General features: G+C 44.7%; 1 long non-coding RNA gene across 5 annotated transcripts in view; it reads left to right on the top strand.

The window, feature by feature from the left end:
* LOC106508464 (uncharacterized) overlaps nucleotides 1–27,450 on the top strand; it is a 315,434-nt gene that overhangs the window by 151,619 nt on the left and 136,365 nt on the right. For all 5 annotated transcript variants that reach the window (XR_002346881.2, XR_014813482.1, XR_014813481.1 and 2 more), the window contains exon 3: nucleotides 26,636–26,774. This is a non-coding gene — a long non-coding RNA (uncharacterized LOC106508464). The remainder of the gene's footprint in view (nucleotides 1–26,635; nucleotides 26,775–27,450) is intronic.

Genomic DNA, 27,450 nt, shown 5'->3' with positions numbered 1-27,450 from the left:
TGAATTTCTAAGGACAGAGATTTGGGTGTGTGATTGGCTTACCTTATATCAGTTTGGCAAAAAGTAGGAAAAGCCGAGATGACGTAGATTCTCTTTGCCTCACACATGTTTTGTTGTTTCCCTCCTGTGTTCACAGTGATCCTGTAATTCAGTGTAACTTAGAAGCACTGATTGAGTGCCTACTAGGTATCAGATTCTGTGCCAGGTGCTCTGGGTGATGCAAAATTAAATAAGATGCACTCTAGGCAAGACAGGCCCAGGCCACCCAAACATCGTATTTTATACAAGTGCTGTGAATGGAGGAAGCACCTCTCTCTTGACAGTGGAGAGCTTCGCAGAGAAGTCGATTTTTTTTTTGTCTTTTGTCTTTTGTGTTGTTGTTGTTGTTGCTATTTCTTGGGCCGCTCCCGCGGCATATGGAGGTTCCCAGGCTAGGGGTCGAATCGGAGCCGTAGCCACCGGCCTACGCCAGAGCCACAGCAACGCGGGATCCGAGCCGCGTCTGCAACCTACACCACAGCTCACGGCAACGCCGGATCGCTGACCCACTGAGCAAGGGCAGGGACCGAACCCGCAACCTCATGGTTCCTAGTCGGATTCATTAACCACTGCGCCACGACGGGAATTCCCTGAGAAGTCGATTTTGCCAGTAGATTTGGGTGTATCTTGGAAGGCTTAGCATGTAGGCAGCAGGTGAAAGAGATGAGGCTGGAAGGTAAGAGCAGGACAGGTTACCAAAGGCCTTACCTGCTCGTTAAAGGGTGGAGACATTCTTCTGTGAGCAGTGGAAGGACAGCAAAGCTAGAGATGCATGGAAAGAATGCTAGTGGTGTTGATTTCCGAGGACCCTGAGAAGAAGTAGACTTCAGCATTTGTGCTGAGCCGGAGGGTTTGCCGTTGAGGTCCTGATCCCGGGGACAGTGGAGGTAAGTGCTGAGTAGTTGGTGCAGAGGATGGGAAAGGAAGTCAGCCGGTAATGGGCAGGAGGATGCGCAAACTGCACCCAGCTAAAGAAGAAAACCCCCCCATGTGTCACGTGGCTGATTAGCACAGGGACGTAAACTTTCTGTGGCAACAGCCAACAATCAAGGTGAAGACAGTGGGGTTCGTAGGACTGGTAATCGATCATTTCACAGGCACTTGTTTTTCTGATGTCCCCTCAGTCCACCAAATGCTCACAGTCACTCATCTTTCATCAAGGTCGACGATGAAGGCCAAAAATCTCCTGGGCGTGTCCCGAGGGTAGGGGTGGAAATACGTTCCCAAGAACAGACGTGACGCCTTTTTGACAAGAGACAAATGTTTCATTCAAATGCTGCATTTCGCATATTGGAAACTCTAATGAATTCTTGTGCACCTTTCTGCCTAGTTCACAGTGTCAGGCCCAGGCATTGAAACACTTCGGGCTCTCCTCGCAAAATTAAATTTAATGTTACACCCTCTAGTAGAACGGCGCATAAATCAAGCATTTGATTTGCATGGACTATAGCAAGCAGCTCCCTTCTGGACAAATATAAACCTACCTCTGAATATGATGTCAGGGACAGGAACAAAGCAATCTAGGCCTTCCAATAAAAGTCTGGTACCAAGTGTAATTCATGTTGGTATTACACGGCGTGGTGTCAAGCCTGTTATTAAAACTCTTGTTTTAACCTCCTTTTTTCATTTCAAAAGAAAATGTTTTTCTTGACCTTCCTGTATTCAGAAAACCAGTGCACAGTCAAACCAGTACTATTTATAAACTGGTGTCTGCTAGCGACAACCACGGGCGTATTTATTTTCCTTCTCCATCTCCCCCCACCCACCCTAGAGAACGGGAAGGGGTACATCTGAGTAATCAAGTGGAAGGAAACAAAGCAAAGGGCATGTGGAATAAAACACACCATGGGAGATTAGGAAACAGGGATATTCACTAATGTTCCACCTCTGGCCACAGTCCGAAGAGAATGCTAAGAGCGGTCTCCCAGCAGATGAGTTTGAAAAATGGCTCGGTAGCCAGAGTCAGTGTACATTTGGATGCAGAACGTGCATCCAGTTCAGGAAAAGCAAGCCTAAATATGCATCCTTTGGTCTTGTTCCCAGCCTCCAGCATATGCTGAGTTATACAGTTTCTTCACTCATATTTTCCCCATCACAGGGTATTTCCACACTCTTTTTCTTCCTAAAAGTAAAATCACTATGATGTGAAATTGAGGGCGCCTCTAAGAGAAGAAGCACTTTTAAGAATGCAGAAGGAGGGCACCCTCAGTCCCTGGAGAACACAGATAGAGCACGGACTCGCACACACTCTACTCCACGTCAGGGCCCGTCATGTTTATTCTGGAACGCTGCGGAGATATTACAAACAGAGCCCGCTCCTGAAGCCAAGTGCATTTCCAAGAAGGCACAGCTGTCTGGAACACATAACCAGGTGAAGATGTGAGCGTGAGAGCGATGCCGATGATTTGGTGTCTGCAGCGTAATCCCCAGCTGTCCGTGAGCATCTGTTTGAATTTGGAATATGCTTCAGGATCTGAATAGGTGAAAGCAGGTGTCTGAGAAAGGAAATTTATGATGCTTTAAGGATAGTAAATTAGGAATCATCCACTCATTTGTGAATGGAATACATCAATCAATATTTATTAAAGGGCAACACGATGCCAGTCCTGTGGCAGGTACCACGGGGGATGTAAAAATGAATTCGACCTGGGTTCTACTTTCCAGGAGTTTATGCGTATAAAGGTAGATGAGATATACAGAGCTGTTGTACCAGGTAAAAGTGGCGTATGAGACACAGACGCGGTTGTGGGGCAGGAGAAGGATACATTCTTCCCAACGGGAAGATTAGGGCGGGCTGCGCCAGGAGGGTTTAGTTATGCAGAAGGAATCGGGTTGGAAGGGGAGGTGGGGGACTGGAGGAGGAGGGCGTGGCCACACCTGTGGAAGGGGGAAATCCTATGCGGACACCGCGAGTGACAAATAGCGACTAGCCATGTTACTGAACTGGTGAGTGAATGAAGACAGGTAAAGGGAAACAAGATTAAAAGGTCGATGGGGTCAGGGATGGCCCCTGACCACAGACTGAGCAGGTCGACTTTTACAGTTAAGCAACATGGAGCCCATCAGAGACTTGAGGGAATTCCTGCTGTGGCTCAAGGGTAATGAACCCAACTTGCATCCATGAGGATGAGGGTTCGATCCCTGGCCTCGCTCAGTGGGTTAAGGATCCGGCGTTGCTGTGGTTGTGGTGTCGGCTGGTGGCTACAGCTCCGATTAGACCCCTAACCTGGGAACCTCCATATGCCAAGGGTGCAGCCCTAAAAAAAGACAAAAGGCAAAAGACAGGAAAAAAAAAAAAAGAAGATGATGAAGCAGGCATGTGAAACGAACTCTGGGCCCTGTGGCGCGAACCTTGTGCCTGTCTCCTGGTACTTTTACTTCCTCATCTGAAACTCGGGAATACGGGTTGCTGGACCCGTCGGCCTTATGCCGTTCAGCACAAGACGGCTTCTTACGTGAGTCAGGCTGAGCTTTCCTCTGAAATGTGCACCGTAAAGCTGAGCCTGGAGGTCTTCCAGGCCGAGGTCGTGTCCTCCTTGCAGCCAGCCCTTACAGAGTCTCCTGTGTCACCTAAAACTGACACTAAATAAATGTGTATGCTTTCCCCCTCTAAGTCTGTCTCTGTCAAGTTCAGATTTCACAGCCACCCAGCCAGGGACCCTCTGAGGGTCAAGGGAAACTTTCAGGGGTTTTGATTGGGTGAACAGAACAATCATACATGTTAACAATAAAAAACCCCACAAAATCTTCACTTTTTTTCCCCTTTATCTATCTTGAAAAGCTGTAAAGCATTTTGTAAAACAGAATGCAGTGTGGTTGTTGCTGTTTTTTACTGGGGCTCAGAATGTAACTTACAGGCAGTGTGCTGCTCCTGTAGTTCCCCATTTCACACAGTCACGTGGGAAAAGCTGAGGGACTTATTCAGAGTTGGAAGAAAGAGGAGGCCTCAGAATGTTTCTCCATGGGTGCTGTGGTTATAGAATCAGTGTAAACGTCGTTGGCATCCTCACGCTGGTGATTGCACTAATATTTTTAGAAACGTTAGAAGAAGAGCCAGAGTTTAGTGTGTCCCGCAAAGCAAGTGGATAATTGCGGGTACATTGACCCTGTTGCTCAAGACTTGAAGATTCGTATTGGAATAGAACAGCATCTAGTCCAATCCAAGTTTATTTTGAAAGTACAGTCAGTCTGCTTCATGGATCAGGTGTTTTCTAATTGACTGAAACACCAGGCAGGCTGATCTCTAAGCCAGCCTGTCAATACTCATACGGAAAAAAAACCCAGTGCCTTCCCCCAGGCCATCTCTCAGGCCCGGTGATTAACTGCGCATCGGTCATTTCGCATAATACATGCGGAGTCCCAGTGATGGAGCGTTGCCACCCGCCTCCTGCTGTGGAAATAAATGCCCTCCCTCCCTGGCAGGCTCAGAGCAGACACCAAGCGTTTGCTGTGAAAGTGTTAACCAGCAACAAGCATCCTTTTCGCTTTTGAAATGGAGCCTTAGTGCAGTTACTCCCACCTGCCAGGCAGTGTGGGATGCCCTGCCTAGGATCACTGCTCTCTGAATCGCAAAGATTACAGATATTTTAATGGGAAATAGAAGGTGATGCTTCAGTGATGAGTATGATTCTGTTTTCTAAAATTTGGCATGCACCACCGTTTACAGCGGGCTGCCTCCAGTTTGGGAGAAATCACGTATGTCCTAGAAACGGTGGCCGTGGAAGGAGCGAAGACTCCATTTTGGAATGTTCTGCTCTTGGAAATCAGAGAGAGGAGAAGGGCAGGTGCCCCAGTTAGAGTCTCGCTTTATCCCTAAACAAATGCTCAAAGGCTTCGTTTTCTCTTAAGAGTCCTCAGCCTGTGAAGGGAATTATGTAATTTGTATGTAATTTGTCTGCCAGGTTTCTGATTCCATAAATTTGTCAAATCAATAAAAGAACTGGCATAATTCGGTTATTATTTCTAGTTGATGCCCCTGCCTGGATCTTTTGATCTGGGCTGTCGCTGCTGTAAGAGAGACGTGGTTCCGTAGAAAATGAGACAATGGCTCCATCGGATTAGGTGCCGTCCTCTCTTGGAAATCCGTGTTGCCACATCTCCACTTGTCATCTCCAGAAATTTTCCTCTGACCTGCAGTAACGAGTTGTGGTTCTGGAGCTATTTAAGCCTGATTAAAGTATTTGTTATGCATTTGATGGTACACAATAGTGCACGGTGTCAATTCTCAGCTGTCATCATCATGATTAAAAAGGGTACACGAGAGTGACCCCTATGTTGAGCAAGTTGTAATAAATAACCAGGATGCCACAAACCTCTAATCCAATCACGGAGTTGAGCCCAAGGGAATAAAAATTCTAGCAAGACCTTCCACCAAAAAAAGTTGCTCAGCAAACGATGCTAGATCTTCTGATTAACAAACATCACTTCCCCTTGTCCAGCGATAGCATAGCCTCCATCGTGAGTGGATCCTGCCGTGAATACAAATGAGAAGACTGCAATTTACCTCAGAGAAGCACCCCTAGGTGACCCCCTTGCTAAAGGTTGGCTTATTGGAAGTTTTTAATTTGAAAAATAATTTCAATTGAGGGGGGAAGGTCCGATCAAAATGCCAGCAAACAGAAGACTTCGGCGTGAGAGGAAATGCCTAAACTCCATAGTGCAGCTGGGTTACAAAATCTTATGGGCTTTTTTTTTTTTTGAAGCAAGACTAACAGGTGTTCATTGGCTCTTGCCTTGTCAGTCCTAAGGAGCCAGGCGGTGGTAGGGAGAGCCTGCCTCTCCTCTTGAGGGCCTCAGGGATGTCCGTGTGGCGGCCACCATCCAGTCTGGCTGACTTGGTCACTGAACTGCCCGCGAGACCCTCCCTCTGTTGAAGCCCACTTTTAAACAATGATGTTCAAACAACAACAGCAACCACAGCAAGAAGGACCACGACGACAATTAAAACAACATCAACGGCAACTTTTACTAAGAGCCTCCCATGACCCAGGCGCTGTGTTATTCCCTTTGCACCAGTGGTCTCTTTACCCGGAACATTCACAGAAGAGGTGGATCCTACTGTTAACCCCTGGATTGCAGAAGAGGAAGAAGGTTAGGCAACTCGCGTTAGCCAAGATGTGGTAGACTTGGACCTTAAACTCAAGCGTCCGACTTTCATTCTCGTTTTCCCATGTTACGCTATAGCCTCTCCCTAAATATAAGTCATAGAGACAGATGTAAAAAATCAAATTGAAGTTCCCGTCATGGCTCAGTGGTTAAGGAACCCAACTAGCATCCGTGAGGACTCGGGTTCGATCTCTGGCCTCGCTCAGTGGGTTAAGGATCCGGCATTGCCATGAGCTGTGGTGTAGGTCGCAGATGTGGCTCAGATCCGATGTTGCTGTGGCTGTGGTGTATTCCGGCAGTTGCAGCTCTGATTGGACCCTTAGCTTGGGAACCTCCATATGCCATACATGCGGCCCTAAAAAGACAAAATAAATAAATAAATATAAATTAAAAAAATCAAATTTTGTTTTAATCATGGAAGAGACGTTTTTACCTTAAGTGATTCCTGAAGTCATGCTCTTTCTAACATGATTGTCATACAGTCACTTAAAAAGATTCATTCAGCATCTGCTATGTATCTGGCACTGTTGATGCTAAGAAGATGAAGATAAAATACTGCCCCGACTGTAGAAAATGTTTTGTATGTCTGTCGGGCTAATTTAAAGTGTCGCTATGCTCGTATATCCATCTTTTAGGCATAATCGTGGTCCTTTTGGTCAATGCGATGATAGTGCCCATGTTTATACGGAGCTTAGTCACAATAAAATGCTTTCAAACGTATTATTTCTGCTGTGGCTTCCGGTGCCTGCTGAGGTAGGTGGGGTCAGTTGGTTATCACTAATTGATAGTTGAGGGGAGCTGAACCTCACAGGGTGAAGTTCCTTCTCTTGGAGTCCCTGGATCTAATCCTCAGGGGGGCTCCCCCCCCAAACACCAGTGCCGTCTGCAGGGGCCTCTCCCATTTTGTTTTTGATGCCACACGTCCAGAGAGGCATGGACTTTCCTTTCCGAGAGGAACAGCCGTTGCCTGAAGACCTTGTGTTACGTTCATTTCTCTCAGGCCCGATGGACGTGAGTCTGACTCTTAACCATGTTTAGCCCCAGCGGCAGCCCCCTTTCCACTCACAGTTCTGGCTGCCTTCTGAACTGCAGTGTGAGCAGATGAGATAAGTACGAAATATTCCTACACCACTGGCTCCATGCTCTCCTCATATTCAATCATGAAGACTAATGAATCTAAGATGATTGCGGTGGTAAAAATCCCAATGCAGATTTTTTGCTGTCCCTACTAATGAGAGAAAAATATAGCAGACCACTGGCCTCCAGGCTCCAGATACGATTCCTTTGTAACTTAGAGTGCATTAAAAAAGCTTCAGTCAGCAAGATAAGTTAATTTTTTTATGACCTTTATAAACTCTTTTAGCCTGTATCTCAGGAGCTTCTCTTAAAGATTAAATTTTTAAAATCCTTTTAGCTCAGGCCAACACAGCATCTGAGTCTTTTTTTTTTTTTTTTTTGCTTCAAAGGCTACATCCAAAATCTATAAAGAAATTCTGTTCGTGACAATTATTGTCAAAGTAATGATTAGGTAACAGGTCGTTTTTAGTTTTTACTGTTCTTGCCTCTACGATAATAATCCAATAGAGCTCACTTCTTCTTAAGATCAGAGTTGTGTAAAGGATGCATCGGTCCCAGTCCGCTTAGCCTACATTTGCGGATATTCTAATTGAATTGTCACTGGTAGCACCTCTTTCCCATCAGGACCGCGGGGCTAAGGGGCGGGGGGCGGTGCAGGGCCCAGATGTCAAGACTTCATTAAAAGAAAAAATTCTCATCCCAACAACTGCAAAGGTGTATTAATATATCATTGAGTCCTGGGGCTTTAGTTGACCTCACACCTTAGTTGCCTACGTGTGATGGGTGTAATTTTGCAGGGGGAGGAATGTGAGAAGAAGGCGAAGGCTCCTCATTCACGGCAGTGCAGATTGAATTTATCACACAAAACACACCCTTTCTTCTAACCGCTTTCGTTGCAGGGTATCTGTTTCTTTTAAACACTGTTTTGACTGGCTCGATGGGCGACTCCAGGCGTCGTCATTGCAGGCATGTGTCACCACGTCTATGACATCCAACCCGCCGACCCAGAAAATCCGTGGTTGACCCAATTGATTTCTCTGTACGATTCATTCAGCATTTATTTTATGTTTGACGTCCACCTCCAAGGTCCCATGAAAACTCAGTTCCTACATCTCTGTGTCAGAAAAACAAAGCCCTTTATAAAAAGGCGTGTATCCTGAAGCGAGGGGCTGGAAGAAAGCATGAGTCTTGCTTAGAACGGTTCACGGACGTAATCGGACGTATGAAGAATGTGTGAGCTTTAGTGACTAAGCTACTGAGAACGTGAGTGCCAGCCTCGTGTGAGTTTTGGCACCAAATAACTCCTCCTCCTCCTCCTAAAATGAAGAGAAAAGGCTCAAGTTATAGGACTTATTTAGTCCTGCCAAACTTTACGCTGGATCAACTCTTCTTAATCTCTGCCCCCTGTTACCTCTTCTCTGTCCCTCTTGGAATCCCGTTTCCCTCACCCCAGGAAGCTTCTTGGTCTCAAACTGAGAGACACAGACCACATGCTTTAAATAGATGCTTGACAGTCATCTATTACTTTCCAGCTCTGTCTCCACGCTACTTCATTATATAACAAGGTTACATGATTTTTTTCCCAAGGCATATAGATAATTAAGTGCCAGAATCAAAATTCAACCTCAATTGTTTATCTTATAAATAAATTGACATCTTCCTGTGTGTTCTAAATCTAATGATCTGACTTCATCATGCATCATCTTATGAATTTTCCTAAGAAATGAGCAGTGGGGAGGAACCTGGAAGTCTGTATAAAATTGTTCCCATCCCCACCCTGGGGTTCAAGTCGGGATGTGTGGCGCAGATACCAAGACTAGCAAAGCAGTGGTCTTTGCTTACTGAATTCACCTTATCTAACAGGTTAAATTAGTTTTCTCTATGTCTCATTAGCGGAGACTTGGCTTGGCTGAGCCTCAGGTCTAATCAGATCTGCTTAGTATTTAATACTTCCATTGTTTTTCTCGTCATCAATATCCATGTTATCGGAGTTCCCGTCGTGGTGCAGTGGTTAACGAATCCGACTAGGAACCATGAGGTTGCGGGTTCGGTCCCTGCCCTTGCTCAGTGGGTTAGCGATCCGGCGTTGCCGTGAGCTGTGGTGTAGGTTGCAGACGCGGCTCGGATCCCGCGTTGCTGTGACTCTGGCGTAGACCGGTGGCTACAGCTCCGATTCAACCCCTAGCCTGGGAACCTCCATATGCCGCGGGAGCGGCCCAAAGAAATAGCAAAAAGACAAAAAAAAAAAAAAAATCCATGTTATCTTTTCATTTTTCGTAGTTCAATGGTGATATGCAGCGACCACATTTTCTAGAGAAATTCTCTTTTTGGCTTGACATTGAACAATAGCAAATGTTTTGTTAACCATATACGTGACCAGACAGAAAGCTTTTAAAGTGAACATCCGCTTACATTTCTTCTCATCCCACCAAATGTTGTTTCTACTGCACACCAAGAAGTGAGTGAGGGCAATGATTCTGGAGAGGGAGCAGCATCATGGGTTGCACCAAAGAGGCAGCTCTTCCAGGGATCTTGGCGCTGCCTTTTTCTAAAGCGCCCCCATGAAAGATCTGAGCATCATTATTTACTAGAAATAAAGGAACAAGGCAGAAATCGATTGCTACGACACTAGATTTATGTTTCCGCTGCTCTCTATATACATCTCTATTTGTCCTAACTTCAGGGGGAAGATATTTAATACATCATGGAAGGAGGCTGTTGCTTTTGATTTATTTTTTGTTGATTATTTTTGGCATGCCATGGAGAAATTCTGGAAATCGATACTGTGTGTGTGCCTGAGGATGCTGGGCACAGGGTTAGGCTAAAAGGTTCTGAAAGGATAAGGAAACTTCCTCTACTTGCCGAGTTCTCTCTCTCCCTCTCTCTCTCTCTCTTTTTTTTTTTTTTTCCCATTTAAAACATTTATGGGAGTATAGTTGTTTTACAATGGTGTATTAGTTTCAGGGGTACAGCAGAGTGAATCAGTTATGCATACACATATATCCATTCTTTTTTTATATAGGTTGTTACAGAGCCTTGGGTAGGTCTTCCTGTGCTCTCCAGTGGGCCCTTGTTTGTATCTAGTTTGTGGATAGTGGCGTGGATGTGTTAATTCCATCCTCCCGATTTGTCCCTCCCTCCCCGCCCCACACAGTACTCCCCTTTGGTAACCGTAAGTTTGATTTCAAAATCTGTGTTTGTTTCTGTTTTATAAATGCGTTGAGCACTCTTTTACTAAGAGACTTGTATTGTGCACTCAGAGAAGGCGGTTCCTTTCCTTATTTATATGTTTTACGTGTGATTTTGAGCACAGATGCAAAGACTGATTTAGCTGTAATCACAGCAAGACTCTGCTTTGTGGTATTTAAATTTATGACCCTCTCCCCTTCTCCAGAGCCTATGGAGTGACTTTCACTAATCCTAGCTAACGCTCTCCTAGCAATGTTTTAGAGAATGAGGCTATATCAGGCCCTTGTGATAGATGAAAGCACAAATACAAAGATGTATGAGAGTTTTAATTTGTTCTGCATGAGAAAGCAGATGGATGGGTAAGACCCTTTGAAAAATACTTTATAATGAAGCATTTGGCCTTTAAAAAAGACAGGAAGAGAGTCAATCAAGACGAATTTGTCAAGACCATGTAAACAGAAAACTGTATTCAAAGGCATGGATGTGTTTTTCTGTTTTATGAATTTAAGACAATTAGATAGAAACCCAGGACCAAATGCATACAAAGAGAATGAAAAATCCCAAGACTGTCCAATGTTATATAATCGTAGAAGAGTGTGGACAGACAAAGCTATAATATACCTAACTTAGGAACCCTTGGAAAACCTAACGAAGAATATATATCTGAACCAGATTATTATTTTTGAAAACACTCAAGTGACATGGTTAAAAAGCACAGACTAAGGTCTAACCTGTTGGGGGAGTCCTGAGAGGCAGGTAGGTCACGTTTCAGCACGTAGGTCACAAGTGAGGGAACAGATTTAGAGAAGGCACATAAGGAGCAATCAGCAGAGCTAGGAGGACTGAGACCAGCAGTGGGGTAAGTTCCCGCTTGGATTCGGTGCATGTTAGATGTGAAGGAAGAGGCTGCCTGATAGGCGCAAACCCAGAAGCCCCTGCGTCTTTAGGCCTTGGGCGGGTTGGAGAGCTGGAAGGAGAATTTCGGGCACAGAGCGCTCCCCAGGTGGCCCTGCTTTGACCCTCAGTTTTCCCTTCTCGTGGAGTTGACCTTCTCGGGGGTCTGACTTGACCTTCTTGCACCGTTTCTTCATGTTGGACCTCTCCGCCACCTCCGGGTCAAGGCCCCTGTAAAATCCAGGACACAGCGTGAACAAACCCTTACCCTTGATTACCTCTAACCAAGATAAGAAAGCCTTAATTTTTAAAATTAGGGTCACTAAAGTTTTCTACAGACTAAAGGAAAAGAAGCAGAATTTAAGCGGTTGATAATAAAAGGAGTCGGTTTTCATTCCATCATAGCTAACTTGTTCCCAGGTCTTAGATTTTTCCTCAACACATACCTTGCCTTCTAAGACAGCGCCCTGCAGTCTTTGATGCTCACTGAAATTGCTCCTGACATCCTGCTGCTCCAGCTCTAAGTTCTCACCTGGTGGGCCCCACGGTGGTCTCTACCACTCCAGAACCAGTCCTTGCTGATATTTCTCTTGTTGCCTGGTTCAGAGAACAGAGACTGGAGTTCCTGTCGTGGCTCAGCAGAAACAAATCTGACTAGCATCCATGAGGATGCAGGTTCGATCCCTGGCCTCCATCAATGGGTTAAGGATCTGGCATTGCCATGAGCTGTGGTGTAGGTCACAGATGTGGCTTGGATCCTATGTTGCCGTGGCTGTGGTGTAGGCCAGCAGCAACAGCTCTGATCTGGCCCCTAGCCTGGGAACTTCCATGTGCCACAGGTGTGGCCCTAAAAAAAGTTAAAAAAAAAATGGAGAAAATTTCGAATTGACTCTTGCTCTGGAGTTCTGGTTTCTCGTCTGAGATTCATGCCTCACTCCTGGCTGATTGTCGGGGCTATGGTATATTGTCTCTCTTTCCTAAAAGTATGATAATTGCATAACAAAATGCTGGATAATAAACTCACTATTAACCACAATGGGAGGGTACTTTTTTTCACTCAGTGCCAGTGGGCAAGATGGAGAGGCCCCAAGAAGATGAGGAATAGGAATCTGGAGTTTATGCAAAGGAATTACGCGTTCAGGAGCTGTCAGAGTATCGTTGCAAGTCAGAGAGATTGGTGCAGTTAAGGTTTCCCTGAGAGAGTGCAGGTAGCAGCATGCAGACAGAGGACAAAATCCTGAGAAGTAACAGGCGCAGTAAGGAGGGGGGATTCACAGACGAAGACTGCAGAAGCAGAGTTGCAGCAAGCAGCAGTGTTGCCGAATAGCGTAGTAAACACCACAGTGAGGTCAGGCAGGATGAGAAGTATAAACGTTCGCTGGGTTGGCCTCCGAAGGTAATTGGTAACCTGTGTATTACTGGTCTCTAAGGCTGAGTAATAACTGTAAGGTTGCGTGCAACGTTCTTCATCAGAGTGACTCCTACTGGCAGATTAGTCAACATCTTTAGCTAAGCTGGTTCTTATCCAGCGTTTTCGACTTCTCCCAGAGTTAGTGCATTTGGAGGTGGAGCCGTGGAGTCACTCGTCAAGAGCCAGGGGAAGAAGTGAACAAGAACCATTGCTATGCATCACTTTGGCAATTGCGACACCACCTTTGCTGGATTTTGAAAATGTTTCCTGGCCACTGAAATTGAAGCGGTTTGAGGAGCACAAGTTGGGGATGTGTGTGGTGCTCCACGGACTATCCATCAGTTTACCCCCCCAGCGGTCTGCTTTGCACACGTTCTCCTGTGGTTGGTCATTTGTCGCTTCTGTAGCTTCCGCTAATTCAGGACAAGTTGTTTGTTTGATCGCCCACCAGTCCCTGAACTTTGTTTAATTTATACACCTAGAGGTACTCTTTATAGGTTATGTGTTTATCCTGAATGTTATTAAAAAATGATAACTATCAAATACGAAGAATTTACTATGTGTGGTACACAGTGACAGTGACATTGCGTGGGGTGTTTTATTTGACTCTCTCTCTCACAAAACAACCCATGGAAAGTGTTAGCTCCATTTCATGGAGTAGAAGACTGAGGCTCTAGTTCACACAACCAATGAGGTGACAGAACAGGGCCTGGAATCTGAGTATCTTTGGCTCCTAAGTGCTTGCTCTTAACCACAGTTTATACTATTCCCTAATTATTCGTATGACCAACTGTTAATATGTTATTCCCTAAACTTTTCTTTTTTCTTTTTTTTTTTTTTTTTTTTTTGTCTTTTTGTCTTTTGTTGTTGTTGTTGTTGCTATTTCTTGGGCCGCTCCCGCGGCATATGGAGGTTCCCAGGCTAGGGGTCGAATTGGAGCTGTAGCCACCGGCCTGTGCCAGAGCCACAGCAACGCGGGATCCGAGCCGCATCTGCAACCTACACCACAGCTCACGGCAACGCCGGATCATTAACCCACTGAGCAAGGGCAGGGACCGAACCCGCAACCTCATGGTTCCTAGTCGGATTCGTTAACCACTGTGCCACGACGGGAACTCCTCCCTAAACTTTTCAATTGTGGTCCTCGACTTGTGGTTATTCTGCTTTCAAAGTTGGTGCAATCATAAATTTAGATATAATAAGTAGTTGCAATTTTGTTCTTCAGCTGTGCATGTATCTCCATTAATCTTAATAAATAATTGAGATGCTTATGAAAAAGATCTTAGGTGCTCTGCTCCTTTTTGAAATGTCGAGCTAAGAGTAATAAAACATTATATGATGTATTAAAACATTCTGTGAGTCAAGTTTTAAATTTAAAACAATCCAGCATGTTAAGCAACAAAGTATGATTACTCGTACTTTCCCCAGCAAGTGGAAAATTCCAGATTCCTTCTGTTGTTATTTATATTACTATGTATAAGAGTCTATCCAATGCCAAGGTATATCTTTTAAGACAAATGCCTTTTAAAACATATTGGAATATACTGGTTGTTTCCCTCATCTCATTTTAAGCACTAAAATAGCTGTGAAAGTGACATGATCTCTCCACTCTCTAATCTCTGATTTAGATTTTCAATGAGAAGTTAAAAGGTTTTAGGGAGGAGTGATACTTACACACATCTAAGTAATGAAAATTGGGGATTTCTGAATTTACCAACTTTTAAACACGTGTCCCTCATGTGGATATAAGAGACAGGAGCATATTTGTTGGAAAAGAGGACCTCATAGGCCAAATGACCAGTTCACAGCCGAAGCCTCAGGAGGTAAAGAAAAGCTATTAAAGCCGAGTGTTGACCAGAGTCCTGCTGAATAAACATGGGCAGGTCGTCCACTGCCCTCTGCATGGCATTGCGTTCTGCCTATTGGGACTGTGTCGATTCTCGTTTGAACTGGGCAATCACAGTTTTAAAACATGCACCAAAAGAGCTTTATATATCTTAGTCACACACAATAAAAGAAAAGTTGCCCTGATTTTACGTGGAATCAATAGATAATGTCTTCAGAATAAAAATCAGGGCGTTCTAGGAAATGAAACTTTCTTCCCTCTCTTCACTTTCTCATAGCTTTTTCTTCATCAGCCTCCCGCACCTCCGAATGTAATGGTAGAGGTTTCTCAGCCTACAGCACAACTGCTCTCTTGCAAATCTCCTTTCAGGCTGAGGCAGGTCGGACTCTGATAAGAGCACATGGCTCCGTTCCGAGCCCCTTAAGCCTCTGAAACTCACTCCAAGCTGACAGGTGACAGGCTGAGCTCCCTCATAGGTCACCCTGCCGGCTCTCGGGGAGGCTGAAGTAACAGCACTGCTTGGGCCAGATGTGTATCGGTGTGTGAGTGCTCCCCCTTTACCTGGGGCTGAAACACCCCGCTGCTTGTCAAGCTCCCAGGAGAAGTGAACACACCTGCCAGGTTGTCTGTGTCCTTTTTTCAGTCTCTTCCGCACATGGAGGGAGGCGGCACGAGCTCTGAAAACAGTGGAATTAAGTTCCAACATTTATCAATAACAATTTATAGCTGATGTATAGCTTTCTGGGAAAGAGTAAGTATCCACTGGAGCCTAACAATGTATCCCCACAAAGGTTTTTTCCAGGACTGGCATCAGTGTCGTCAGTGAAATTTATGGGAGCAGCATGAACCCCTCCGAGATGCAGGGGCATTCTCGGCAATCTTTCTTGGATCCCATCAATTATAGTCTAATAAGGTCCTTCCTGCTGCAGGAAAAAAAACTTTCATTCCATCACTGCCTCTCAGGTGTGCCTGTATTAATAAAAACAGCTGTTTCTTTGTCCCAAGGGTGACCCCCCGAGAGAGAGGTCTGCCGTCTGCACTGACCTACCTATTGGGTTCTGATAAATCCCTGTGGTTTTCCTCATTGGTTCTGTGTGTTCAAGTAAAGTTGAAGGACCAGTCACTAGTTCCTAAGATCTCTCTAAGGTAAAAAGAAACTCGCCCATAAAGTACTTCACCATCCCTGCACGTTTAAAACCTGTTGAACGGACATCTGACTGAATATTACCTGACGGGAACAATCCAAGGGCCCACTGGAGAGGAGCAGACTGTCCTAGGGTGGGTATGGCTTTGCTCTAAATTTTGGGGTCTCCTGGACAGGGTTGGGGGTGGGCGCAGAACTGTGGGTCTTGGGTCTTGGGCTCTCCTTTAGGTTGATTCTAGTTCATCTTGATGGTGTCTTCAAGGTTGAGTTCAATGTACACTGAATTTATTAAAGGTTATCTCTTTGAGAGGCAGGTCTCTAAGCTCACTCTTGAGAAGTTATTGGTGGGATTCCAGTTTCGCTGAAAAAACGCTCAATCATTTAGGGAAAAGAGATTTCATTTCCATGAGGTACACATGCAGTATACGTTTATAGGCACACTTGTGCTTCTAAAGGTACATGTGTTATCCTCGCATATGTGCGTATGTATTTCCATGAATTTTAGGAAAGATGTTTTAGGAATGTTATATTTTAGAAATAATACATCATTACTTGTCATGCTCTTTCCCTGGATGAATAATGCTTTATTTTCTTAATGTGATCATTGCAGTCTTAGGTCAGTAATGGGCTGCAGACAGAAACCAGGCTCCTTTCTAAGACTTAATTCACATCTTTGATTCAGAAAGATATCTCAGACTCTGCAGGGCAGAGTCTGAGGCAAAGTCTGCTTAGGGAGAAAATCTAAGTGGGAAGAACTGGGACACTCTCACTTCGCCAAGGTACCGTCGGTCCTTTACTTGCTCCCATCTGTATCCCATCCCAATCATCGTTAGTGCTGGCCACTGTACTGTGGGTCCTACCCGCTTCACCCTTAATAATTTTGGTGTCAAATTTAAGACCACAGAGCCTTTATTAAATGACATAATGATGAAGACATAGGTGAAGCCAACCTAAGTATGAATTTCCTGGGGTGGCTGTAATTTATCACCACAGACCGGGTGGCGTAAAATAACACACATGCATTCTCTGACAGTCCGGAGGCGAGCAGTCTGAATCTGGGTGGTGGCAGTGCCATGCTCTCTTGCGGCTCTAGAGGAGAGTATGTTCCCTGCCTTTCTCTTGGCTTCTGGTGTTGCTGGCATCCTTGGTGTGCCTTGCCCCTTGTAGACACAGCACTCCAATCTCAGCCTCGGTTGTTACGTGGTGTTCTGTGTATCTGCCTGTCTTTCCTCGTCTCTCTCTCTCTTTTTCGGGGTGCTGTGCCCATGACATGTGGACGTTCCCAGGCCAGGATCAAACCCATGTCACAGCTGTAACCAGAGTCACAGCAGTGACAATGCCAGGCCCTTAACCCACTGAGCCATGAAGGAACTCTCTCCTCCTCTTCTTACAAGGACACCAGTCATGTAGAATAAGGGCTCACTCTAGTCCAGTACGATGTCATCTTGACTAATTACATCTTCAATGACCTTATTTCCAAATGAGAGGATCTGAGGTTTTGGGAAGGGCATGAATTTTGGGGTGATACCGTCCAATTCAGTTCAGTCCCTAAGAGGGTATTTTGACTGTTCATTAAAACACTCTTTAAAGCAGCATTTAATGTAAGAACTTGTTGTTACTTAGAAGGAAACAGAAAAGATGCCGAGGGGGTGGTAGAGATGGGGAAAGAGAAAATGCCTAGAATAGTAATGTTCCGTGACGCTTCCACTTGTGGCTGTTTAAACTGGAATGAATTAAAACTAAACAAAATTAAAAATCTAGTGTCTTAGCCTCACAAGAGATGATGCTTGATAGCCGCTTTTGCTTTGGAACACGTCTGGTCTAGAACCCAGCATGCATAAGAACTACAGTGGAGGTTCTTAGGAAAGATATAGATGGGATCAAGGCCTGGAAGTAATGTTATAGCAGGAGGGGGGACCCTGAAGCGGGGGTGAAGGTGAGGCAAAGCCCTTATAATATTATAGTCTTGCCTGGGGCAGCTCAGCTGCTGGATGTGGCTCTTCTCTCTTGACCCTGATATCTTGCCTTGTTGGGAGCAGGTACTCACAACATATTTGTTGAGCCACTGAAGGAAAAGATGAATACTTCCGTCAGGATGGGATGTTGCTGAGATGGCACTGTTGCTGACAGAAGGGTGTGGCTTCATGAAGATTTCTGGGAGACAGTGCAAATAAGAATTAGCGAATGTCCATATATTGTTCCTCACTTAAAGCATCGGGGATACCTGCTTCTCAGGCATTATTCTTTCAACAGCAGCATCTGCACTCTGCTTCAACTCATTGGGTGCCCCAGGAACACAAATATCTGTCTTCTTTTGCTTTCAAGGAAGCCTAGAGTGCCCTGCCCTGCCCTTTGCACTTGTGTTGGTTCAACAATTTCCCTTTCCACTGCCATTACGGTGTCCTAGCACAAAGCCACCAGCTGCTACTGTGCATGCCCAGAATTCTGTGGCAAATCCTTTCCTGACAATCTTTTGTCTCCCCACAAGATGAGAAGAGCAAATTGTAATTGGGTTTGAAAGGGATGGGTAACTTACCTTGTCCCTGGAGCTTTGACAGCCTCCGTGTGCGGTGCCCACTGACTGGAGGGCTGACACAGCCGGATTTGCTGTGATCCCGTGTCACAGCTCTGTGGTGAGGGAGGAGGGAAGAGAATTTTCATCAGGGCGGTGAATGCGTGTGGTAGACACAGGCACACACGTGTTGATACCTCCCTGTCTAGAGTCATCAGTGCGTAGAGCAGTTACCCTAGAAGTTCTAAAGTAGATTTGGAAGACCTCTCTCTGATTTTCCTACTTATTTCTCTCTGCTCAGTTTTGACCGTGATGTAGACACTACGAGGAAGGAACACTTTTATTCGACACTGTGTAACACTGGGGAAACCCACGGGCATATTCTAAGTAAGGAAATCATCAAGATGTTGCCTTCTGAAGGTGTTTTGAATTGTCTGTCTTTTATTATTTGAATACAAGGAATCATTATTGAACAACATGGTGAAACACTGTGAATGATGAGTCGCGGCTCATGTTAAACAAACAATCTGTCTCAATTTCAAAAGGTCACAAAGGTCTTCAAATGTTCTCTTTTGGATAATGAAACAAATTCTACAAAGTAAATTCAAAGCATTCAAAATTGTATCGACCGAAAATGGATTACTGGTTACCTGGTGTCACAGGTGGGATGGGTGTTGGGATTGACTGCAAAGGAGCAGCACGAGGGTAAGGGAACTGCTCTGTGCCTCGGTTGTGATGGTGTCACAGAGGTACACATAATTGGCCAAACGTATCAAACTCTACACTTAACGTGAATGATTTGTATCATATGTTAATATCTTCATGAAAAGTTAACATAAAATGGAATTCCTGTCATGGCTCAGCGGAAATGAACCTGACTAGTATCCATGAGGATGTGGGTTCAATCCCTGGCCTCGCTCAGTGGGTTAAGGATCCAGTGTTGCCATGAGCTGTGATGTAGGTCGCAGATGCTGCTTGGATCCCTCGTTGCTGTGGCTGTGGTGTGGGCTGGCAGCTGTAGCTCCAATGTGACCCCTAGCCTGGGAACCTCCATATGCTGCAGGTGTGGCCCTAAAAAGCAAAAAAAAAAGAAAAAAAAAGTTAACATAAAAGTTCAAATCATTCAAATTGCAGTTCAGAATTTGCAATATCTACAATGAATTAAATAATGAAAACTTTGAAAAATTGACCTTAAAAATGTTACCATAGGGATGTTTTTCAAGTCCATAACCCAGTAAGAGTTTTTATTATGAAATATTGACACCATGCATGGATGGAACAATTACTAGTCCCTCTGGGCACACAGAAGGCTACCTTTCCCAGCCCTTAGCAGTTAGCTGGGGCCTTGTGACTGGTTCAGTCCAATGGACTGTTACTGGACTCACCATGTACACAGGAAAAAGCCTCTGCATGACCCACCAGCGCTTTAATTTTCTGCCTCAGCAATACTGGAAGCCACATGCTGAGATGGCAGCATTGCAAGAAAGTAGAGCCAGGTTCAGCCAAATACATTGTGTCAATACTTAGGATGGGACCCCTTTACCAAACTTCATTGGACATGTAGCAAAAAGCCAACTTTTGTTGTGTTCATGCATTGAGCTGTAGGGGTTAAATTACTACTGGAATATAACACAGCCTGTGCTGTCTAAAATAATATGTTGCCATGATTGCAACATCCTCAGAGTTTAATGATGACAGGTTCAATTAAAATTCATCTCCCTGGAGAGTCGGGGTTTTGATAGACACACTACTGGCGGGCACTGTTGATAAAAGAGGAATTCGAGTGTTGACTCTCTTCCTGGTAATGCACACACGAGAAGAGAGACATGGGGCACTGATAAACTGAGTGGGCATCGCCACACGGCCTTACCTTCCCTGTGTTCTGGGATATGATGAGATTACCTGCTGATGCCTTCACCAGAGACAGAATTCACTGAGAGATCCTTGATGTCCGGGTCAAAATAGGTCACCATGAACCTAGCGCTCCCCTAATAACAGAGCATGTAAAACAGAACAGAGAATTTATCAGCTGACCTAGAATTCAAGTTGAAGTCTGCGTGTTGGTTCTTTTCCTGTGGTCCGTGCTTTCCATGAACCTTACCTCTGTCTTACTTTGCTGCTTTTTTTTTTTTTAATCATTTTATATCAAATCGTGAACAGACAGGGTCCAGTTTCTCATTAAAGAAATGAATTCTTGGCCCTTGTTTTTATTATTGCTTATTCTTTTACTAAGTGTGTCAGCTGGTGAAAGTCTTTAGCACTGTTCACAGCCTCTCATTACTGTTAGTAGCTATCCACATGTTTTATTTATTTATTTAGTCTTTTTTTTGGTCTTTTTTACCTCCATGGCATGTGCAGATTCCCAGGCTAGGGGTTGGATCAGAGCTGGAGCCACTGGCTTATACCACAGCCACAGCAATGCCAGATCTGAGCTGCATCTGCGACCTCACGGCAAGGCCAGATCCTTAACCCACTGAGCGAGGCCAGGGATCGAACCTGCATCCTCATGAATGCTAGTCAGATTCGTTTCTGCTGAGCCATGACAGGAACTCCAGTATCCAAATATTTGAAAAGAATTTCTTTTGGAAGGGGCACTGGCCTTTGGAGACTGCACCTAAAAAACCAGTTTAGTAAATTACCAGTAGTACTAGTAGCTCTGAGTAAACCCACTGAAAGAAGCTATTGATCAGAGGGACAGAAAGAAGTGTGTGGTGAGTTTTCCTGAAATAGAAGGATGGCAAAGGATAAGGCCAGAGGCAGTCAGGTGGAGAAAAGCCCTTTTCTAGTAAGTGAAAAGACAGTTCTGCAGGGTCATGCTATGGGTAAAGAAACACACGGTGGCCACAATCATTCTGTTTTTGTCTCGCAAGAAGAAACAGGAAAGAGACGGATGGGGAACCATGTCTTTCTTTTCCACCGAATCCCTGTCATTTGCAGTGAGACGCTAAACACTGTTGACTGATTGCAGAAGCCTGAGGCAATTAAAACTTCGTCCTGATAGAAAAGTGGAAGTCGTTGTCTGAAGCAGAAGAAAGAGTACGGGACAGGAATTTTCCCTTCTACCCCGCTCCTGTTTGAGCGGTACGGGGCATCCCAGTATATATGCACTTATTTCTGTATTCTCTCTTCTCATGCAGGATTTTGAAATGAGGGATTGGAGGCATTAGAGTTGACAGAATTAAAGGGCTCTTGCTGTAATTCATTCCTCCGGTTTTGCTCCCTATTTAAGGGGTCACATTCATGCTAAGCCCCACTAAAAGAGTTCCCTGGTGGCCTAGTGGTTAAGAATCTGGTGTTGTCATTGCTGTGGTGTGGGTTTGATCCCTGGCCCTGGAACTTCTGCATGCCATGGGTGCAGCCAAAAAACCCCAAAACGCAAATATAGGTAGAACAATCATTGAGTTAGAATTTCCTTCTGAATGCTTAAATAGCATGCTATTAATATTACATACTACTCAGTAATCTGTTTAACTAGGTGTCAATATTTATAAATTGGTCTAAAGTTATAAGGATCGTAAGTGTAGCATACTCAGAGGTGAGAGTGAGCTGGGCAATGGCTGGACCAACTAGAATTTTCTTCCTCAAAGTCAAGGTGAGATTTTGTTTTTTTTGTTAATCAACCTACAATTTGTATAACAAAGAGAAAACAATAAAGCTATTAGGTCCTGTGTTGTGAAAAGAGGTAAAAATCTTCAACAGTGTTTTTAACAGGTGGAGGTGGGGGGTGAGGTGGGGGCAGGGCGTCAGGCATCTGGTTGCAGGTGGGAGGGGTGGGGGCAGGAGGCCCTCCTGCTGGAGCGTGAGGATACTAACTGAAGCACGCAGACAAGCAGCAACGACAACCCCCAAACAAACCAACCCGCCCCCCAAACTAATTTTCAGTATTTTATCATAATTTGGGAGAGAGATCCTGGAACGTTTCGAGGGTAAGATAAAATTGGTTTGGGGCAAAATATAAGTAAACTTCTAAGCTTGCAAAAAGAAAATCGACCTCTTTTAAAGTAGACTATTTTCATCATTTTAGTTAGGTCATTTAGCAAAAGTCATAAAAGGGTTTCTAGGTTTTTACTTCGTTAAATTAATTACACAAGAGGCCATCACGCTGCGGTGATGCGGATGCCGCAGCTGCCTGTGTAAGCAAACCACAACCTACATCTGTACCTCCCTCAAGGTTGAGAGGTGGAAAGGTAAGGACAGCCAATCATAAACAGCCAACCAGGTGTTCCACAATCATGCAGCCACTGACGATCAGCTAATCAAATCGTTTCCTTGCTTTGCTTCTGCTCTCCTCCATGAAACCTTGCCCTGAGCTCCTGCTGGTGGAGTGCTAAGAACGACTTCCTGTCTGGCGCTGCCTGATTTGAATCGATTTTTTTTTGCTCAAATAAACTCTTAAAACTTTTCGTATGCCTCGGTTTGTCTCTGAACACCTTATGACCTCCGTTCCCCAGTCTGATCTTCCCAAGGTCCTAATTTGGGCTCCTTCCAACCCCTGTGTTGGGGGAGAAACACCCTCATTCCTCTATCCATTGGGTTAAATACATGTTCTGAGTTTCGAGATGTTTGTGGTCTCATCGGCAGTGTCGATTCCATTTCTTACACGCTGTGTTTCCTCATTCTTCATTTTAATCAGCCTGGAGAATAGTGACCTGGTCTTTGTCTAATAAAAGAAAGGGATGGAGAATGTTGCTCAGGGTCATAAAGCCACGGGGGAGCCTCCTTAAGCCTCTTTGGCCAACTGATTCTCTGGCGGCTTCTTCCCCACTTCTTGCTTGCTTCCTGTGGTCACAGGTCTTTAATCCATATCCTTTCCCTTTGCAAGCTGCTACCACCCATATTTCAAATTGTCTACAAAGTAGGAGAATTCTCTTCTCTCTCTTTGCCCTATTCCACAGTAAGTATACTGGATTTTTGCATTTGAAGGATTTGCTTTTAATCACTGTGAAGCAAGAGAGGTGCAAAAATAACAAACATGGACACAAGACAGTATTATCCGTCTTATAAAATCTTCATTGTGCTGGTTCCTGGCCTGTAGTCCTGCACTTGATTTCTGTGATGCAATTGCAGAAGCATCTGGTGCTGGAAGTCTCTTGATAGTCTTCAAAGCCTGCCCATCTAGGCTGAATGTGAGATCGGACTGCTCAGCTGTAGCCATAGAGAGAGGTGGGTTGGCCCCCTTCCAGGGCCTGGTGAGAGTCTGTCTTTCTCAGAATCTGTGTCCCAGTCTCCCCCCCCCCCTCCGCCTGGGTTCATCTGCTCTGCCTTGTGCCAGAGGTCGTCATGGGATTGGTTTCTCATGATCTCAGCCATTCTTGCAGCCCTGGCCAATGCCTCCCCGCCCCTCTGGGAAACTCCCAGAGCTGAGAGCCAAGAAGGGCCCTGGTCCTCTTGCATGCCTGTCTTACCTTAGGAATTCTTCTCCTGGGTTTCAGACCGTCCTGCCCAGATTGAGAAGTTTCTTTTGCTAAGCTCCTGTAGCATCCTTTTCTTTGCCTGACTCAAACTGGCCTTTACCACAGCATGGTGTGTTGACTGGGTAACGTAAACCAAGCATGGGCTGGGCGCTTGGTTTTATGGGTTGTCAACGAGCTTTTGATTTGGGGTTTTTTTCCATATTCAGCAGCTTAATGATAAGGGGGATGGTACCTGTAATGTAAACAGACTTCTCTATCTGTTGTTCCAAGCAGGCATCTGAGGGGCATCTTTAAAACAGCTGTATGAGGAGTTCCCGTCATGGCGCAGTGGTTAACGAATCCGACTAGGAACCATGAGGTTGTGGGTTTGGTCCCTGCCCTTGCTCAGTGGGTTAACGATCTGGCATTGCTGTGAGCTGTGGTGTAGGTTGCAGACGTGGCTCAGATCCTGCGTTGCTGCGGCTCTGGCGTAGGCTGGTGGCTACGGCTCCGATTCAACCCCTAGCCTGGGAACCTCCATATGCCGTGGGAGCGGCCCAAGAAATAGCAAAAAAAAAGAAAAGAAAAAACAGCTGTATGAGCCTAATATCAATTTTATAATCTTCATGTGCCTTGTTATTTTCTCATTCTCATAATGTTAGCAGACACGTCCCTTTCCTCATTCAAAGAGTTCATGTTTTCTTGGAGTTTTCACTGAGTTTTGGTTCCCATTTCAAGGGAAACTACTAGTTCATAGGACACACTGAGTGACTTAACCCAGTGGTTCTCAAGCTTGAAGGAGTACAGGAATTATTTGGAGAGTTCTTATTACAAATGCAAATTCTTGGGCCCCACCCTGGTGTTTATCATTAAATAGACCCAGAGTTAGGCCCAGAATTTTTTTTTTTTTTTTGTCTTTTTATGCCAAACCCACAGCATATGGAGGTTCCCAGGCTAGGGTTGAATCAGAGCTGCAGCCACTGGCCCACAACACAGCCACAGCAGTGCAGTCAGAGCAATCACAGCAATGCAGTCAGAGCAGTCACAGCAATCAGAGCAGTGTCTTCGACCTCCCACACCACTGCTCAGAGCAACGCTGGATCCCTAACCCAATGAGCAAGGCCAGGGATTGAACCCACGTCCTCATGGTTACTAGTCAGATCCGATTCCTCTTAGCCACGACAGGAACTCCAGGAATTTGTTTTTAACTATCACTCTGATGCAAGTGAAGTGGAACTACATTCTTGGGAAGGTGGTTTGACCTTTGGTTCTCACCCCTGTCCCCTACGTTGGGTTCCATAGTGAAGACTCCTTTTGATGTTTCCATTCAGTTCTCTTAGACGAGTCGGTTGACATAAGCCAGCGCAGACAGGTAAGATCCACTCCAGGCACAATTTCCACCAGGGAATAGAAAGCTTCCCTGCCTCCGGCTCATGAATATTTCCGAACACATACTCAAAGGAATGAGTAAAGTATCTGAAGATGAAATAATTTTTAAAAATTATTTGCAAGGTACTATTCAAAGTCAACCAGTAATTTGTTTATATTAAAATGTGTTCACTAAAATTGTTTATATATATTATATAATTCACATACACAAAAAGTACCAGAATAATATAAAATGGATACATATGCGCACACATAATTCTGTACTATTAGCACATCACATTTTAATAAATCTTTAATGCCCATGTTCTAATAAAACGTTTACCACGGATGTTCTTGTCTGTAAACAGTAAACGGTACTGTTTTGGGCACCTTAAATTTTATGCAAACGGTATATTCTGCATGTATACCTTTGTAGGGTTTTAAAGTCAGCATTGGTTTTGCTATTCGTGTTGCCCCATGTAAACCCGATGAAGTTATTTCAACTTCCGAATAGCACTTCCTTTTATACCACGGCATCTCATGCTCTTGTTGATGGTCATTAGGCACTAGCTGTACTTTTCAGCTAGTAAAAGTATTGTTGAAGCACGTAGGTCTGTTAGAGTTGCTTTAGGTTATTTCACCCAGCAGTGACATCGCTGTATTATAAGATTTGTCCATTTGCCGTTTAAAAAGTGTACATTTAAGATAAAAACAAAAGCAATAATCAGACAACTAAATCTTTTTACCTTATTAAAAATTCACCTTGAAACAAACTACTTTTTGATCATCAATCTGTTCTATCTGCTCTTTACTCTGTTCAAAAAACTCAGAGGTGTAATTAATCTGTATGCATAAGTTTTCATCTGTTTTCTCACTTAACATAATTGCGTATATTTAATTCATTCAACATACTCATTCAACAAAGGCTTAATTAGTGCCTCCCATGAGCCAAGCTAGCTTCTGAGGACAGAGAAAGAAATCCTTCTTGGGTCTTTCATTATTTTCATATAATCGCAGAGGTCATAATCTTATCACTTAAATAGCAACTAATATTACATAGTTTCAATACGCTTTGACTCACTTATAGAATTACTCAGGGAATTGTGCTGGTTTTAGAAATGTATGCAGCGGAGACATCCAAGCCAGGTTAAGCCCTGAATTTGACTAATGTGATATTACCATCGGGAGTGTTCTGTCTGTGATGCTCTGTAGGACTCTAATGCTTAACTTAGTATAGGCCAGAACTCAACTATGGTCTTTGATAAGTCCCTGCTCCCCTTTTCTTACCGTTCACCTTCTGCAGCTCTCTAGACTCAGACTTGGTGGAGGCTAGGCTGCCAGAGTAGTAATAGATCTGGACTTTGAAGTCAGTGTACCTGCTGGCTCCTTGGCATGTGAGATGCATGAACTTGGGCAAACTCATGAACCTCTGTGTGTCTCAGTTTTCTCTTTTGTAAAATGGGGATGGTTATGCATTCAGTGACTCCTTGGAAAAATACTTAAAATAGCGAGTTTTAGCTCTGGTTAAGCAGCAAAGCCTTGTTTTTAAAGTTAGGTTTTACCTCCTAAAGCAAGTTACCCAAGGGATGTATTGGGAGACTGAAAATTAAGCGAAGAGAGCTCTGCGGGAGGAAACATGACTTTGTTTTCTTTGCAGGGAGGCTGGGTCCACGCGTCTGCATCACGCTTAGAGTCTGGGCTCACCGGAAGCTGTTCACCAGTCCCCGACTGTCTGACGTCTGCCTGGAACTGTGGCAACTCCGGCTCTAGGAAGAGAAAGGGAGCCTAATAGACAGGTACCTCCCCACACGTACACACACACACACACAGGTCTACACATAGACTCACAGGAGAGGGGAAGGTGGCTCAAGAAGGGAACGAAAGCGAGAAGGTATTGTTAGTGCGGATTGAGTCATCCGTTTGAGAATTTCATCACACTGTTCAGCCGGTTGTTTCTAGAATGTAAAAATTAATCCGTTTGGTTGGAGCGGGGTCTCACTGCGTGTAAATACACTGGACATTTATTCGCATTACCAGGCCAAACAATCTCAAGTGGAAGGAACGATAAAGTAACAACCCATCTTAACAAACCCAGTCTCGAGCTCAATTCTCCTTTAGAAAATACTCATTATCCCCCATTGTTACCCCTCGCCCTCTGCCGTTCCTTTCTTCCTTCTCCTTTCCTCCCCTCTTAATTCCTCCACACCAGAAAAACTTCTCTCCGTGGGGAAAATGAACGAGCACAAATGCGCCTGCATCTGCGTCTTCGAGTTGCTGCTGGGGTCCAGTTCCGACATGAGTCATAAACATAGTGCTAGCAGAGTTAAGAAGCGCATTCTGTATGCAGTGGGCGCCTATGAAATCATGGATGAATATAATTAAAAGCCTGAGTTAATTGCATTACTTTCCATTAGCTTTCATTGTATACCCACCTTCCCAGGACCCGACTACCCATCCCCATGGGGCTCCGGT

This window comes from Sus scrofa, chromosome 8 (assembly GCF_054392235.1).
Source record: "Sus scrofa isolate SSC_HxYL_T2T_F1_AM1 chromosome 8, Sscrofa_HxYL_maternal_Yorkshire_Landrace_v2.0, whole genome shotgun sequence".
In the NCBI taxonomy this organism is placed as follows: domain Eukaryota; kingdom Metazoa; phylum Chordata; class Mammalia; order Artiodactyla; family Suidae; genus Sus; species Sus scrofa.
The sequence above is the reverse complement of the archived record's forward strand: the minus strand, read 5'-3'. Positions and strand labels throughout refer to the sequence as shown.